The 17,831-nt window shown below is 31.3% G+C and overlaps 1 protein-coding gene and 1 long non-coding RNA gene across 3 annotated transcripts in view; one reads left to right on the top strand and one right to left on the bottom strand.

Moving 5' to 3' along the window:
- The window catches only part of LOC142320943 (uncharacterized), a 382,023-nt gene that overhangs the window by 158,665 nt on the left and 205,527 nt on the right, over window positions 1-17,831 (bottom strand). For both annotated transcript variants that reach the window (XR_012755520.1, XR_012755521.1), the window contains exon 3: window positions 8,185-8,324. This is a non-coding gene — a long non-coding RNA (uncharacterized LOC142320943). The remainder of the gene's footprint in view (window positions 1-8,184; window positions 8,325-17,831) is intronic.
- The window catches only part of LOC142320942 (zwei Ig domain protein zig-8-like), a 761,401-nt gene that overhangs the window by 560,826 nt on the left and 182,744 nt on the right, over window positions 1-17,831 (top strand). The gene's annotated exons all lie outside the window — the stretch shown is intronic.

The following is a 17,831-nucleotide window of genomic DNA, read 5'->3' as shown; positions in this document are numbered from 1 at the left end:
GGGTAAATTGATGGCGGGCCAAGTACTTGTACTTCCTCTTCTCGGCATTTGTACGGGAACGGTGTTGGTTAACGGATTAACATCGCTCACACTGACTACGCCCTCGTAATTGATTCAGTGGCCGGGGACCTCCATTGTCTGTCTGTTGGTTCCCCTATTTATGAAGGATGGTCAAAGTAGGGCAGTTTTCTTCTCAGGACCTTCGGGACGAGTTGGCCAACTTTTGCTTCGAGCAAGGAAGAGTTATATTTTGCACCTGTTGGTGTCAACGCTAAAGGTTGTCATCATAAAACGATTGGTAGGCTCGCAGACGACAATATTGGTGGTTAAAGCGGAGAGGAAAACTTACGCCGATCTTCTTCGCTCAGTGAAGGGAGCTGTGTCGGCAACTGAAGTCTGGGTTTTCTCCGTTCGCAAAGGGCAGAACGTCAATTCCGGGGGCTGGCCGAGAGTGGTGCAACTAAACGAATTTGTAAGAACATTTCTGCAAAGGTCGAAGGCACCACTACGGCCCTAACAGGGAGGATGCCAGGAGGGTTCACGTTCTTGTCAAGGACGTGAATGTTCTAACTACTCAGGATGAGTTCGTGACACAACTTCGAAAGGTTACACGGGAGTCAGTGTCGATGGACTTTCTGTCCATTTTACAGGCTTATAGTGAGACGCAGGTGGTCACCGGGATCGTGTTATTCATCCTGGCGGACAATGTACAGGCCGACAGACGTGTCCGTATTGGTTGGATGGTTGGCTTGTAGAGTCATGAGGCGCTCAGTTAACGACCTTTGTTTCCGCTGCTGGAAGCCAGGACATAGAGCCAATTCCTGTACTAGGCCAGATCTTAGTGGCCACTACCTGTGGCGAGTTCAGTGACCTGCGGAAGGATTACTGGGGGGAGGCACGGTGTTCCTCCTGTAGGCTGCAGGGGCATGCTATAGCGGGGAGGGTATGCAAGTCTTCACCCCGTCATAAGATGCGGCGTCTGCTTAGCACAGTTGGGTGTCTGGAACTGCCTCGTCCAAGAGGGGTGCCCCCCTCCAATCAATGATTGGTCGGGGGCTCCTTCCCAGCAACCTTCGGGAAGGGAATGTAACACCGTAGTCCCGGAGGGAGATCGATCCCTTTGGGGGTTCCTCATTAGAGGCAGGGAGTAAAAAACCATGGTCAGGTGGAGGGTTCCCATTGGGGTCCCCTCATTAGAGGCGTCGCAATTAAATAAAGACCGTGTCCCAGCTACCTGGGTGGACATTTATTCTAGTGAGGTAGATTGTGGCGATGGAACCCGCCGGAAATTAGTGACACAAATCAATTTCCGTTATCACTGGTTTTTGAGAAGTTTCACAAATTGACAGATACCTGTCAATTTATTGATATCATTAAGTCGCAGAGGGCTTCTTGCCCTCTGCGATTGCCTTTTTGGACTTTGGATTTGGAATGATAGCTGTAGATACTTCTGTCACTACGGATGACGAATATGACACTCAGACCAATAAGTATCAGGAAAGTAATGTTTAACATTGTGATTGGACTACTGGACAGCTCTGCAAGCTCTGGAAAAAATTACCAACTGGGTATTGTCTGTCAGATCTGGTACGTGGCGTACCAAAAGAATCCCGTTGCTTATTCTGTTAGATATCAAAAATGGCTTTGGGTCGGTCCAGTGGGATACGATTATTAGAGATGCCGTTGGCATCTCTCACGGACAAACAGATTCATTCCTATATTAAAAGACAAATACGGAATATCTGACTGATAGGTGGACTTTGGTCGAGGCGCTCGAAGGTAAATTTAGATATCAGCTTGATGGAGGAGTGCCGCAGAGGTCTGTGTTAGGCCCCTTGCTTTGGCTAATAGTAATTGATGGAATACTCAGACTGAGATTACTTGAAAGCTCGGAAATAGTTGCTTATGCCGATGATTTGGCTATATTAATTGAAGCCTAAACTGAACGTGACCTTGAAGTTACCGGTAATGAAGTGCTAACATTGGTTTATAACTGGCTCTCGGACCGAGAACTATCTTTGTCTTTAGATAAATGTCGCTATATTTTTCTGGCTGGAAGAAGACGACTCAGAGATCTAAATCTCCGCGTGGGCGATCCCGGACTAGACCGTGTGGCAGTAACAAAATATCTTTGTGTCATTATAGACCCAGGTCTAAAGTTTAGTCCTCATCTCGCACAGAAATGTAAAGAGGTCGAGAATACCGCAAGGGCTTTAACAAGATTGTTGGCTGGACATAAAGCTCCACGAGCATCTAGGCGGCGGGTCTTTGCCGCCTAGATGCTCGTGGAGCTTTATGGGCATGGTAGTTTCGAATATTATTTACATCGATTCGGTAGAAGACCATCACCTAATTGCATGTTCTGCAAGGATTCGGATACTGCCGAACATGCTCTGTTCCACTGTAATAGATGGACTATACATAGACGACGTGCAGGGCTGCAAGAATTAATTCCGGAGAATCTGCTTCTTTTTCTCTTGCGATCCGCTGACAATTGGAACAAAATGGAGGAGGTTGCCAAGATAGTGCTAAAGGCTAAAGATGATGTAGCCCTTTTAAGAGGCCATTGAGGCCCTGTGGTAACTTAGTAGTTTATTATTCTCGTTAAGGCAAGCAGCTATGAGGAGAAGATCATTCCTTCGTTTGGGGATCATAACAACTGGGTTATGAAAAGACCGAGACCCGGTTCCCTCGGCGGGGGCTAGGGACGGCTTTGTCGGGCCTGGTTCTCTGTCGGGGGTGCTTGAGGCAGGCACATTAAAACAAAATATCTAACCGGGGGGGGGGGGGGGCTGACCTGCCGTGCCGGATGTACAGCCGGCAGGTGGGGAGGCCTCCTTTGAGTTCAAAGGACACTTTCCAGGGCTGCGCATACTTGATTGGATACCCGGCCCGGGGAAGTAGGGGAAAAAAAGAAAAAGTGACGCAATTTCCGTTATCACTGGTTTTTGAGAAGTTATTGAAAAAATAAATTTTGTTGTGTACAGTTGCACTGAGAGGTGTGGTATTGAATGCTGACTATGATTCTATTAAAAAGATAAATAAATCTTATCACTGAAAATAATTTTGACAATTCAATTTAAGTTTGTACAAAATTATTTTTTACTTCCTTGTACGAGGTAAAGGAAGTACTTTGATCACAAAAAATTTTGGTCAGAGATTTCATTTCCTTTTTTTTTAATTTGTATTACGTCCTTATACAAATTAAAGAAAGTATTGTTATTGTATTATATAAATTTCAATAAATAAATACTTTATATACTTTTGTATTTGTCCCCACAAATACTATTGTATATTAACTGAAAATTGTAATTTAGAATCGTATTATTTTTCGGGTTTCTCGTTTAATTACTGTTTAATTTTATTTAATTATTTTGGAATTTCTGTTTAATTTTATCTACATTAAAGTTAACTACAGAATGATAAAAATAGACCCTCACAAGAACAACATATACACTGTGGCATATACGCCCGATCTTTACTAAATCGCAAAAATTTGTATCTTTCAGTTCATTACTTCTCTGATATTGTCATAAAATATTCTCCCTAAGACGGAGTTGATCATTATTTGGTTTATTTGCTTTTTTTCCAATCATTTAATGGCTCTTTGGTTTGATTTAATTCTTCTGATTTTAATTTGTGTACACGTTCTCTGCTTTTCAAATTTTCTCTCTTTTTATATTCATCATCCTCTCGAAATCTTTTTATTCTTTCTTTGGTTTTTAACATTTTCTTCTTTTTATTTATCGTCTTCTATTACTTTTTTTGCTCTTCTCTTGTTCTTAACATTTTCTTCCACCTTCTTGTCATTTTTGAGATACATTTCTTCATGTTATGTTTCTTTTTCCTATATGATTGTTTGTTTTTCATTTTTGGTTATTCACCAAATAATCCAATAATAAAAACCAAATATTTTACACCGTTAATTCGAAATTAATAGTTATACCCAGTAAACAGGTGTTCACTAAACGGAGTAGTTTAATTATTATTAACTTGCTTATATGACTACCAGAAATCTAAAATATTTGTTATTCTGTAACTCACAGATACGAATAATACTGATCTAGTTATACGAGTAAAACGGTACTTTTATTCTATCCTAATATTTTATGAAAATTATTGAATTAATAATTAGATAAATATTTGATGTTCATAAAAACTAATATTTCAGGAATTGTGTAACTGTCCACTTTATTATTTTAGAAAATCGGAGGAACGTATCTCACTTTCAAATTAAATAACTTTAAATGAAGTGCAGCAAAATATGTATATGTAATTTAATAGGCGTACAAGAAAGTCACGTGGTGTCCACATCAGATTTTTTATATCAATATTCATAATATATTTGTATATTAAATGATATATTGATATATCATAATATATTTGTATATTAAATGATATATTGATATATCATAATATATTTGTATATTAAATGATATATTGATACATCATAATATATTTATATATTAAAATAAAAATTCGAAAAAAATTATATTTTTTTATTATTTTCCATAATGATTTTTTACTTTTACATTATATACTTACAGTAACTTCTTTGAAATTGCACTTTTCATAAACAATTACGATTTTGATAAATTTGTAAGTATGAATCGTTTGCAAAGACGAGATAAATGTTTTATATTTTTTTCACGAAAACTGGTACAGATATTCTGAGTTATAAAAGGTCCGTTATACTACTTGAGACGTTACCATGTATAAAAGCAATAAACTTTTCACCATTCATCTGTAGTAATTACTACTAACATAAACACCGAGCAGTTTTTGGATAAGTAAGTTATGCTAAATAAATGAAAATTATTATGGAATTGAAGGTCACTTCTTAAATTTAATTATATATTACAAGAAATTAGTTTTTTTTAATGACGAAAAAATTATTTAACATTTAAAAAAAATGTTTTATAAAACGACAGGTAAAGGAAATAATTACAATTTAATTCACGTTCATATATATTTCATGTTTTTTTTTCTTTATCCCGCAGTGTTTAATTTACAATCGGTTCCAATTTACCGGAATCATAAGTAAATTTAAATTTAAAAAAATGACATGGAGAGAGGGTTTTCCAATGAAATGCATCAAAGAACTGTACATGTATATATATATATATTATAAAGTACAAAAAAAATATATAAAACTTAAAACGTACGTAAAAAAAATCAGTGAAAACACTGATCAAGTTCAGAACATAAAAAGCACAGAAAATATAATCTTATCAATCACAAAAAGGATAACTTATCAAACAAAGAAACAATGAAACAAATCAAAGCATCAACAAAGTAAGTGGCGAAATGAAATGACGAATTTTGACGAAGCACAACCCCTAGGGTAGCCGATTCTCAAATCTCGGAGAATTTACAGATTTAATATATTCAATCGCTTTAGGCGCCTAAAGTCTTCGCTGTTATCCAGATGGTTAACCGCAAGCCAGTTTAAATGTTTGTACATTTTGTATCTTGCACCGAATCGCCGTATTTGAAAGTGAATGTTTGGAAATCTCAGATAATCATGTATTTCAATGTTTTTCACAAACACGACGCTTCTGTTATATTTCTCAATAATTTGTTCTCGAATCGCTGTACGATTTCGATGTTATTCTTGTTTATCATACCGGACAGTTGGATACCGTAGCTCCAAATCGGTTTCAGGATAGCTGAGTACAGCAATTACTTGTTAGTTAACGATAGTTGTGTTCCCTTGTCTAGCAACCAGTACATCAACTTAACTTAAAGATAAGTTGCGTCCTTTTCTCCCTGACAAGGATCGTCTACGTCAGACAGCGATCTATTTGTAGTCCTAGGCATCATACGCTGTTAACTTACAGGACGAAAACCCCAATTAGTTGAACTCGTGGACAGATACACCTCTGCGTAGAAATAGCCAGATTATCCTTCAACTTCCATCTAGCTAGCCACTCGTTAAGGGTATCGTTTGGTTTTGATATATATAAAACTCGTACTCGTACTCGTTATGGTTTGATATATATAAAATACTAAATATTAGGTATGAACTGTATAAAAATGTTGATGGACAAAAGTGATGATATATATATGTAAATACTATTGGAATTAATATCAAAAAAATGTTGTCGTTGTCAAACGGTTAGGTAATAAACATAATACTACTGTTTAACTGGATAATAAAGTAGTACTTTTAAACCTAAAATGTCATTCAAAATTAAAATGCATCAACTTGAATTTTGTTTTGAATTTCTACATCTCAGAAGATATTATTAAACATGTGACATCTGTTTACCTTAAGAAAGTATATTTTACATACTTATCAATTGTGAAAAAATTTATGACATTGATATATAATTTGATAGACATTAAAGAAATATTTAATGTACGACTGTTACATTAGTTTTGATAGTAAGTTGAATCGACTAGGTAGAAAGTTTTACGTTCACATAAAACTTCTTTACTTTGGTTGCAAGACAAATTCAACAAAAAAAATTGAGAAGTGGAAGAGAACGGTAAATTTGCAATTTAAAAAATTAGTTTTTTCCTTTTTCTATGAAATGAAATGACATCTTGTGTTGCTTATACAAATTTCAATAATGTTATAGCAAGTAGTTCGGTTTAAAAAGTGCAAAATATAATACAGGCAAATATTATACCAAGGTAATTCCTTTAACGATATAATAAAATTAAACACAAAAAATACTTTAATATTAAATTTTAAAAAAATTCCAAAAAAAATAGTAGTCTATCAACATAAATTCTAGATTTTCCATAAATTACTGTCTTCTGAGACTAAAATAAGTAAATACTTGTAATCATTGGTAAGAACAAACAAAAACAAAAAAAAAAAAAATATATATATATATATATAAACAAAAGTTTATCACAATCCTTTTAACAAACTTTTCTTGGAATAGATTTTTTTCCTTTATCGTTATTATTATTTATTATTCCTTTATTGCTTGAACTATCTAGAGTAACACAATTTTAAAAATTAATTAAAAACTTCAAGGTATCGGATAATTACGTAATCATTCATATAATCCTTTGTTGTACAAAGAGCAATATTCAGTTTTTATCCTCGCTTTTTATCGATTTTTCGAAGAAAAATAAGATATTACGTTCGGTAAAATGTGTATGTTTTTTTGTTCGCGTACATGCGAGTGCGAATGCACGCGCTCGCGCGCGCCCTCGCGTATGTGTGGAGGGAAATTTAATATTGTTTTCGTTTTGAGGTATGAGAAGTATGAAAATACTATTCACTTAATTTGTGTTTATATATAAATATCCATATATATATATATATATATATATAAACACGTTAGAATGTAGGGTTTACCATATGGAAGGATTATTATGTAGGATATTCCAGGAATAGCGTACACTTTATTCTGTACTAAGAACTGTATACTTTGTTCAGTAGAAACTTGAGCTTCAGTAGAAGCCTTTGTTCAGTATGTAATTTTATAAAGACCAGTAGTCACTTTGCTAGAATGAACATTTAACGTTATGTGTACAGTCTTGTAATCATTTTGTTATAATGAACATCTAACATAATATGTAGAGTCCTGTACTTGCTTCGGTAAAATGCACATCTAACGTAAGTCTTGTACTCCCTTTATTGGAATGAATATTCAGTGTAATATAGTACGTATGTAAAATTGATGTGTATAATAAATAATAGTTGTTTTGTTTTAAATATTATTCGTTAAGAAATAACTTATATATATTTAATTTTATGCCTATGTATTCAATATTTTAGTTCAATAATCTCCAAAACTACTAAATCAATTTCAATGAAATTTAGGAACGCTCTAGTAATTTTATTTGAAGTTGCACGTGTGGAAATTGACAAGATGGTTTAGTTACTCTGAACTTAAGAACAAAAAATCTGAGCGGGGCAAGTTAGAAGCGTGGTTTTTATGATACTGCATGGAACAATGACGTTACTTTATCTGAGGACTTCTTTCGCAGAACTGACCAAGAGTTTTATTTTAACTGTTAATGGTACAGTATCTAGAAAGCTTTCGACTTATTTGTATTTTAATTTAATTCATTTCTCTCACCCAGCTCAGGACAGCCGAGTACTTATTTTAACATATGCTATTTATTATACCTTTAATGGTCTAATTCGAGATAGCAAAACACGTTAATATCAGTTGAATTTTTTAAATTCTATTGAGAAAATTTAGTTGAAATACTTACTTTATAAATAGTGAACCAGAAACTTCATTGTTAAACAAGAATTCAAGGCTATCACAATTACGTCATTATTCATTTCTTTTAGCCTTTAATCCAATGACGTCACACCAATATAGTTCTGTATAGTTTATTACTGCTTTCTTCTGCAAAAACAAAGTTTAAATTGTATTTTTAATCTATTTTAAGTTAACTTGCAACTCTAATCAGTTTATTTTTATGATAATTACAGAAATTCAAAAAACTAGTGTTTAATCATTTTTTATCCATATTATAATAGAAACGTTTTGATAAAAAGTTATTTAAACATATAGCTATGCGGAATAAATTTATGAATTCGATTTATTTATATTTATTATATATTTTTTTATTTTATATATATATATATATATATATATATATATATATAGTTTTTATGAAAGTTAAGACATTTAAGCACAATTGAGATTGATATATTTAATTGTTAAATTGATTTCAGTGAGTATAATCAATATAGAGAACACTTTGACAAAATCTAAAATACGTACATAAAACTCGGCAATGATTAGAAGATAATATGTATTGGTAAAATTTAAATATTAATATGATTAAATAATACCTTTTTAGATTATTTATCCAATGCACTTTATGTGCGTTTAAATTCAGAAGATAGATTGCTTTTTTGATAGGTTGAACTTTTATGAAATACAAATAATAAATATCTACTTTAGATGTTTGGGTTTTTATTATTTATATCAGGTTTTATTCTATAATTTTTTTTAAATATTTGAAACGTGTTTTTCTCAACATGTAAATTAATTTTTTCCCAACTTTTCTAAAAAAAAAAAATTGAAGGGTAATAATTAAATTAGTAATTTTTCTCTCTAAACTATTTTAAAAGGATTAAAATAAATTATCAAAGGAAATCAACCAAGGAATTAAAACAATGAGACAGGGGTTTGTACTTATCAAAACACCTGAATAAGGATTATTTGTATATCAAATAATATACAATTTGAATGATTTGATCTAACAGTAGAAATAAAGAAAATAAACTTATTTAAATTTGTTTTAAATTTATTTTATTTTTTGCTTTGTTAAAGAGGTAGGGAATCCCATTTACGAACGCCTAATCAGTGTCGGGCTCGATAACAGATGCTGCAAGTTGTTATTAATATGCGTATTTCAACTTACGCACAACCTATTAAACCGCCACTCCTGGTTACCACCCTTCCTGGAATCGCTAACGAAGCATTACTTCTGGAAGGGGGTTACACCCCTACTCAAACACTCATACGTCATAGAACAATTGCATCACAATTGGAATATCAACAAAAACACATCAGTTACAGCAAAACAACAGCAAACAAGATACATCACCATACATCAAGATACAGACAATAGATTATGAAACTACATACAAAGAAAAATGTCACAGAAAACTCACAGAATGCAGAAGATACAAAATACTACATACTACAATAAGGTCCCAAGAAAAAGGGAATTATCCCAAGATCAGAAAGACATAATATACATCAAAAGCAAAATACTCAAATGTAAAAAAAAAAAAAAAAAATCATACTATTGGTACAGCAAACTTACATCATAAACTAACCAGGGACATATATATACCCCTTATACTTACTACCTGCGGACGCCATCAGATGCGGGAGCGGACTGTCCGCGGCCTCTTTAGGTAAAGGCGATCCCCACATGTACGGGGGACACCCTAGTCGCTCACTCGCGAACCTGTCAGCCCCCGCACTGTTTGACGCCGCCCCTGTTTCGTGACTCCTCCCATGCTTGGAGTTCTCTCATCATGATTTTCACATACGTAGTGATCGCCTTCCGTTTTCTTTCGTTTCTATCACTATGTCCATCAGCTCCTTATGCTGAAACATTAGCCTTCGAAGAAAGAAAATAAACTTTTTAAGTTTCACAGATGGCGTACTGTTCCAAATAATGAAATACAATTGTAAGATATTTATCAGGTGTTTTAGTGTAAAATGAGTGTTAAGAGTAGAAAAGTCTTGATTGTATATGAGAGACAGCTCAATAACAAGAGAAATATTGAACAAAATAAAGAAAGCTTAGCTGGGAAACATGTGATCGGAAGACGTGTGAAGTGAAGTGAAGTGTGTGGAAAAAAACACAAAAATAGCAACAACTGAGAAAATATTAGATAATTTATAATAATTAGCTATTTTTACCTAAAAATATAAAGTTTGGTATAAACGTATATATAGGTATCGATACAAAGAGACAAAAAAAGGCTACATATGTCAGAATGTAAATATGACGAAGAAGATTGGGAAAAAAATAATTTGAGAGAGAGGAAGAAAATGAAATAATGAGGAAACCAAAGTAGAATAAATATTTAATCAAAACAGTCGAAAACAAGAAAAAAGAACTGTAGGATTAAATCAAGAGAAAAGAAAGTTACATTAAAATAGCACTAGAAAAATCAATGTAAAGTGAGAATCAGAAAATTATTAAAAGTAAAAAAAATATCAAATAAATAGAAAATATTAAAAGGAAGATGGAAGCTGTCAAGAACTCAAATTCTGGCTGGAAATAAAATAGAGACAAATATGATTAAGAAAACTTCAAGAGGGCAGATAACAAAATTAAGATGATTTCATCGAAGGAGTTACATACACTATCCAACATAATAATTACTGTCATTCAGCTGATGGATATTTCTTATTAACGAAAGCATCAAACTATAAGTCCGTCATCTACAACTCAACCTGGGTAGCAGAAATCTTCCATCATAGATACTAATTTTGATATTAGGGACAAGTTTAAACAATTATTATATATACCTCACAAACTTTTTATGAAAGTTGTAATATGTTGTAAAATATTAAATTTTACAACAAAAATATTACAAATTATATATTAAATAGTAAAATATTAAATTTTAAAGAAAAATAAATTTTGCTAAATCGGTAAAACAATTGATGATTTTTAATTCACTTTCAAAAATAAGAATTCATAATCGCAGTTTTACACTTTACAAATAGTACCAGGAACTATTCAGATTAAATTAATATAACGGAAAAATACGTCACAAAATTTGATTAGTCAACGACCCTTGCTGTCATTCCGATTATATAGCTAACTAATATTTATAAAATTTAAATAACATGTTCATTTTCTATAAAAAGTGTGTATTATGTTTTGCGAAAAATAAAATATTAAGTTCTGTATTCCTTCTCTTTTCTAATATAATTAAATCGTGGTGTTTTGGACATTTAAAAAAAATAGTAATATTAAAAAAAATTGCCTTGTGTAAACTTTCAATGATATTAACTTGCTAAACATATTTACAATCATTGTCGGGTGAATAAAATTCAAAATTTTAAATTTGAAACAATAATTAAATAAATGTTTTTCTTTGAAATTACATACTTAACGTATTTTGTTGAAACTTCGAAATTTCGGAGAAGTTTATTTTGCAGGTTAAGGAAAAAGCTACTTTTTATTTTTGTTTTTATCTCACTTTTAAATTCCCTGTAAACAAAATTCATTAGGAGGGTACCTACATTTACTTGTGGTTTTAGCTGCCAGTAAAAGAAGTTTAAATTTTATATTTTGGTGTATATTGGAGATTTTGGGATTTATTAATGAAAAACAGCAAGATTAATGCTGCAATTACTTAATGTACCTGCCATCCCCAGGGCAAGTGTTAAATATCCTGAATAAATTACAATTCCCTCAAAACATTCCATAATCAGATCCAGAAGCAATCCAGATCTTTCCTCTTTATTATGGAAGTAAGAGATAATATAGGAAAATAATCTTTACCTGCATTTAAATATGTACAAAACACATATTTAAGTGGATGAAATGAAATTTATAACATTACCGGAGGCAATTTAAAGTGATTAATTTTTATTTATTTACTTTTTACTCGTAACTTCGTAAATTTTTGTTTCTTTCAACTTAAACAACTACCTTTTTTATTAGATCCCAAACATTCAATATATATATAATGTGATGACGTAGAAATATGCGTATACATATATGTCAAATTATAACACATCCCTCCAACATAAAGTAATTTCATAAAATAAATAAATTTTAGGAGATAATAAATAGGGAATACACTCTAAATATGTCTAAAAAAATTAACAAAGTTTATTTGATTATAAAATCTATTCATCTCATCTCAAAAGCTTGCTACAAAAGGTGTAGTTCAAATATTTATCAGTACTTTATAAACAGTAAGAGTGCCGGAAGAAGAGAATATAAAGAGAATATTGTTAAAGAACCTAGGTTTCGTCAATATGAGGAACAAATAACTGAAAATAGAAACAAAGACCAGTAGTTATGAAACTGTAATAAGAAATTTAATATTGTCATGTTTTAGAATGATAACAGCTACAACAAATTAGTAATAAGCAAGCAAAACTAAGCAAAATAAAGGTACTTAGGTAAACAGTTAATAACACAAAGGAGGATGAAATTTCGGAAACACAATATGACGAGAAATGTAAAATAAATGATGTTACGGACAAGAGGATATAAAGCTTATACATCATATTTCGTCACTGGGTAATACAAAATTATTCATTGTAAAGAGGTAAACTCAAACCTGAAGGTCAAACAAAAGAATCTGTGATATACATTATCGACACTACATTATTGACACTAAAAAGTAAAGAAAAATACATAACAAAATCATAAGAAATAAATTATTAAATATTATTTTACAAATAATTGTTTAACGGTTTTAATTTGATTTCACTCTTATTTCCTTCAAATCATATTTTGTCTTATTTAAAATTCAATTCCTTTTTCCATTATCCTCGGGTTTTCCTGTAAAAAAAATGTGTATATTATATACCCATTAATGTAGACTTCCATCAAAATACTAGTAATTGCAAGAGTTATAATAAATCAAAACCAACTATCAAGCATTACTAGCAAGAAACACCTACAAATTACAAACTATTTTTAAAGTTCATTATAATATTTACAGGTTTAAAATGCAAATCGTAACGTTAAAGAGCGTCATATCTCTATATATATAATAGACTAAATAAAGACGATGGTTTTACACCATTTATAAGAGGCCATTAACTCAAAACCTCCATAAATATTTATTGCTGGATAGGAAATTACCCCCCCACCCTTTAAGAGCATCAAACAAATTTAAGACGAAAAGAAAGTGAAAAAATGTTGAAAGAGCAAAAAAAGTTAGTTAAAATTAAAATTTGCTTTACTGGCCCATTGATATGTTCGGTCGCTCTGATACAACCAGAATCAGTACTAATGATTTACATTAACGTACTAATGTTTTGTAGCACCTAGAGTTTTCATCTTTTCTAATATTTTGTACAATCTGTTACTGTAACATTTAAATAATTGTACAAATGTATATTTCAATCATTGTACAGCTCTGTTTTTCATGTTATCTAATGTTTATAAGTGTACCTATGAAGGTATCTGTGAACGTGTACTTATGCTTGTAGCTGTGTTTTTCATATTTTCAAATGTTCCGTAGAGTTTGTTACCAAGACATTTCAGTCATTGTATTTATTTTTCCTGTGTTTAGAAATATATTTTTAGTGCAGTTTACATAATTTGTTTCTATTTTTATAAAATTTTAATTAAAAAATTTTCGAATGGGTCCGCTTATCAAATTTAAATGGTTCTAGACGACAAACCGCATTTAAAACAGCTTTCACTCTGAAATTCAGACTGCAGTAATCGACTATCTAATGTAATAACAGACAAATTTAATATTTTTAGTTTAGCTGACAATAATTCTTAAAATTATATAAATAATTATAGAGTTTATTTAACCCGAATAAATTCGGGGTTATTTAACTCGAATTTGACCATCTCCACACTGCTCAAAGTTGCTGCAAATTTCTTCTTAATTCATATTTTCACATTCCCATTTTTTTTTTTAAATCGCATGTAGCAATTGAATTGTAACATTATATGATACAATGAATTCATATTTCAACATTGATTGTTACATACTTTATTATTAATTGTTAATTAAATACTTTGTTAACTATGAAAATGTTTTTAGAATTAAAAAAAAAAAAAAAGCTTATCATTTAAGTAAATCTAAAACGATATTCTACATTTAACAACGAAATAAGTAAAATTAAGATTTAAGTAAAATATTAATAATGAAAAAAAAAGATGACCTGAAGATTGCACTGTTGAACTTTTTATGTCTATAATTTCTAAGGTTTCTAAAAAGATCTCTTATATTTTTAGTTATAGAAAATATATATTATTGAAAAAGATTCAAAAAAATAAAAAAGTAATATGATACAGCGTAAATTATTTCCATTGTTACGGTTTTTTTTTGTTAATCTGTTTAAATTGAATATGGATTGCTCAAAGTATGCGTCGCAAAGCTCATTAATTTTATAATAATTTCACATTTCTATAATGTTTATGTATTAAAGAAATTTGTATATTAATATTTATGTATTTCTTAGACATGGATTTGTTTTTAACGTATATCACATTACTTTCGTATCTTAAACGGATAAATAGAACCGTTTTAAATGTGTATTATAAAAATGCTTGGTAATATAAGCAGGATCTAATCCGAAAATGTTATTTCTATTTTATTCATATTGCAGTATATATTTATTTCTTATTTCTGAAAATTTTTATTTTTATTTACGGTTGTAAGTTGAAACATTACAGGGGTTGTTATGATGTCAGTAATGCCAAGAAGCCTTACTTATAATTTAAGTCCAACTATATTTTAGCAATTTATTTTTTAATTTTACGCATTACTTTTAAGAATTTATTCTGATTTAATCTGTAAATAACATCGGGTTATTCGAAGTAAGTGCTACAAAGAAGTTTGTTAGAGGTACGGTAGTTCCAATAATTTTAATATCTGTCTATTACAGTCTATGTAAGTGAAATTTTAATTAGTATTATTTTTATTATTGTTGTTAGTTTTGCATTTTGAGTAGAAAAATTAAATGAAGATTCCTGCTAATATGAATACACTAAATTGGTAAAAAGTAATTTATGATTACTTTTACAGTATTATTGTAATATATTTTAAAGATATTTTACGTATTTGATACATTTTTTAACAAAATTATTTACATATAAAATTAGTTCTGTATTTTCAGTGGATAAATTGGAGGAACATTGTGATTCAAGAATATGAATTTATTTTATTATTACTATATTTTTTATCTCTATTGGATAATTAGTGTTGTACCAATTATAAAAAGAAAATATGCAAAATAATTTAAATAAAATAATATTGATTTTTTCAACTTACTGCTAACTTGGATGAAAAGCTGTGTGTAACGTTGAAATTAATGGAAAGTTACTCTGCAGCTGTAAAGGACCTGAAGGAAGAAAGTGCGGTTTTGAAGGAAAAACTTGACACGGTAATAAATGGTACTACTGCAGTGGATAATACTATGAAAATTGCATTTAATACATAATAATATAGCTAAGGGTCAAGGGAAAGAAAAAAAAAGTCAAGTCTGACGAAATGACTGATAGTAATGTTATCAGTAGTTGAGAATGATGCTGGCGTTCAATGCAGTATTGAAAAAGATATTCGAAATTTTACTCATTTTAAAAATATTAACGAAAATAGTGCTAGGGCAGGCTTTTCTGATGAATGGAAAATGGTACATAACGTTGAATGTTCAAGAAGCCGAAATCAGTACTGAATATAAAAAGTAAAGCTATAGTCGGTACAGGCGCGGTTAACTGGCAGCTGTACAAGCCGAAGAATAAAGCGCTATTTGTCACACGTTTCGAGACCGCGGAATAAGATTAATGATGTTTCTTGACTAGTTTCAACTGCTGGTGTGTGTGTTAAACTACTTGCACTTGTGATAAGAAAAGAGGGACACTAGTTCGCAACGCTAATTTGTTTGGATAATGAGTATAATATAATATGGGATTTGGGTGTTTGGCCAAGGGATGTCCTGGTATTGCCTTAATATAAAAAATTCTGACCCGAAAAATTACATATTAAATATATGTAATATGTAAGTGTAAGGGTACCTTGGAACTTGGTAATCCTAAGAAAAAATAATGGACTATAAGAAGGTTAATATCCTATATCAAAACGTTAGAGGAGTGAGGACAAAATCTAAAGTATTATTGGCTTCAATTTTGGCAATTTAACATGATGTCATTGCAGTTACAGAAACAGCACTCGATGAGGGTTTGTCGGTGGTTATTTCTTTGACAAGTGGAAAGCTTATATACTGATAGAACTGCTGTTGAAACTATTAAACTTAGAGGAGGAGGTTCTCTCTTTTTGCTGTAAATGCACATATACAAAGTTTTATAAGAAAACAAATTACCTCCCGAATTACCTCCCGAGTGCCTATGAAAAGAGTTAAGAAAGGCAAATAGCCTAATTACATTTCTACTAATTTGGTTAAGCTTAAGCTTTGCCTAGAAGAAGAGTGAAGAATGTTTTGAGGAGAGCCACAATAAACAGAGCAAATAAGGTAGAGGATGAGCTGGGGTAAAACCTGGAATCTGTTTAAATAAATCAATTTCTTTATGAAGGAATCTATTGGAGTTCATTCTATTAAAATCCAGGACCGCATTATATGGATGCATTGTAACCGATTGAGGCCTTTTGAAACTATTTCCAAGCTGTTAATTAGCCTTCAATAAACAACGCGAAGAGTGTTATTGACAACAGTAATAGCTATGTCGTAGATATGGTTGACGCCGCGGTTGTAAATGTGAACTATGTTATGGAAGTAATCCTTGAACTGAGATCCCGTGTGATGGTTGGAATTGATGGCATTTCACTACTTATTATTAAGATTGTAGCAGAGTTGTTTGCTCCAGTTCTTACGCGGATGTAACATTTTAGTTTAAAAACTACTGTATTCCCTGTAAGTTGAAAATCTGCTGTGGTATTGCTGATTCCCAAAAAGGAAAAACCGTATGGAAAGTGGTAATTATAGACCTGTCTCAGTAATAAATGTGTCGGGGTAAGTTTTTGAGAAGGTAATTTGTTAGAACAGTTAAACAATACGGAGGTAACACATATACATAATAAGTATAATAAGCATAGCAAATGATAAACATCACATCGATCCACCAACAACGCATTATTCAATTGCGTACTGAAGTAATATCCTAATCGTCAAACAGAAAGAGCAGAATAATATAGTCAACTATATCAATATTTTTATTACATTTTAAAAGAGATTCGTTTACTTAATAACGTAAATTATTTTATCTAATTTACAACATTATACATATAAAGATGGAACTGCGAGCCGAATCAACCAATCTAAGGCGCTATTCAAAAATTAAAAAAATCTTTTCGGTAGGAATATCAATATGACATTCAGGGAAAATTGATGAAAATATTTGCGTGGAGTTTGTTCCTGTATAATAGAACAATTTTGACAGTTCAGGAAGTAGAGGAAAAGGTGATCGTTGAACTATGGTACTACGATAGGATGATGAAAATTAGTTGGATGGAAAGATTTCAAATATTCAAGTTTCATTGAAAATGAGTTTATGATTAGAAGTTTGCTGGATATGATTAGAAAAAAAAGAGCTGTGTGGATGTGCAAATTTTAATACTGAATAGCATAGTTATGTGCATCCTTCAAGGTGCTACGAAAGGGAAAAATTATAGTAGTACCAGGATAAAATACATTAAACTGATACAAAAT

The sequence above is a fragment of the Lycorma delicatula genome, chromosome 3, assembly GCF_047948215.1.
Source record: "Lycorma delicatula isolate Av1 chromosome 3, ASM4794821v1, whole genome shotgun sequence".
In the NCBI taxonomy this organism is placed as follows: Eukaryota; Metazoa; Arthropoda; class Insecta; order Hemiptera; family Fulgoridae; genus Lycorma; species Lycorma delicatula.
This window is presented reverse-complemented; position numbering and strand designations above follow the sequence as displayed.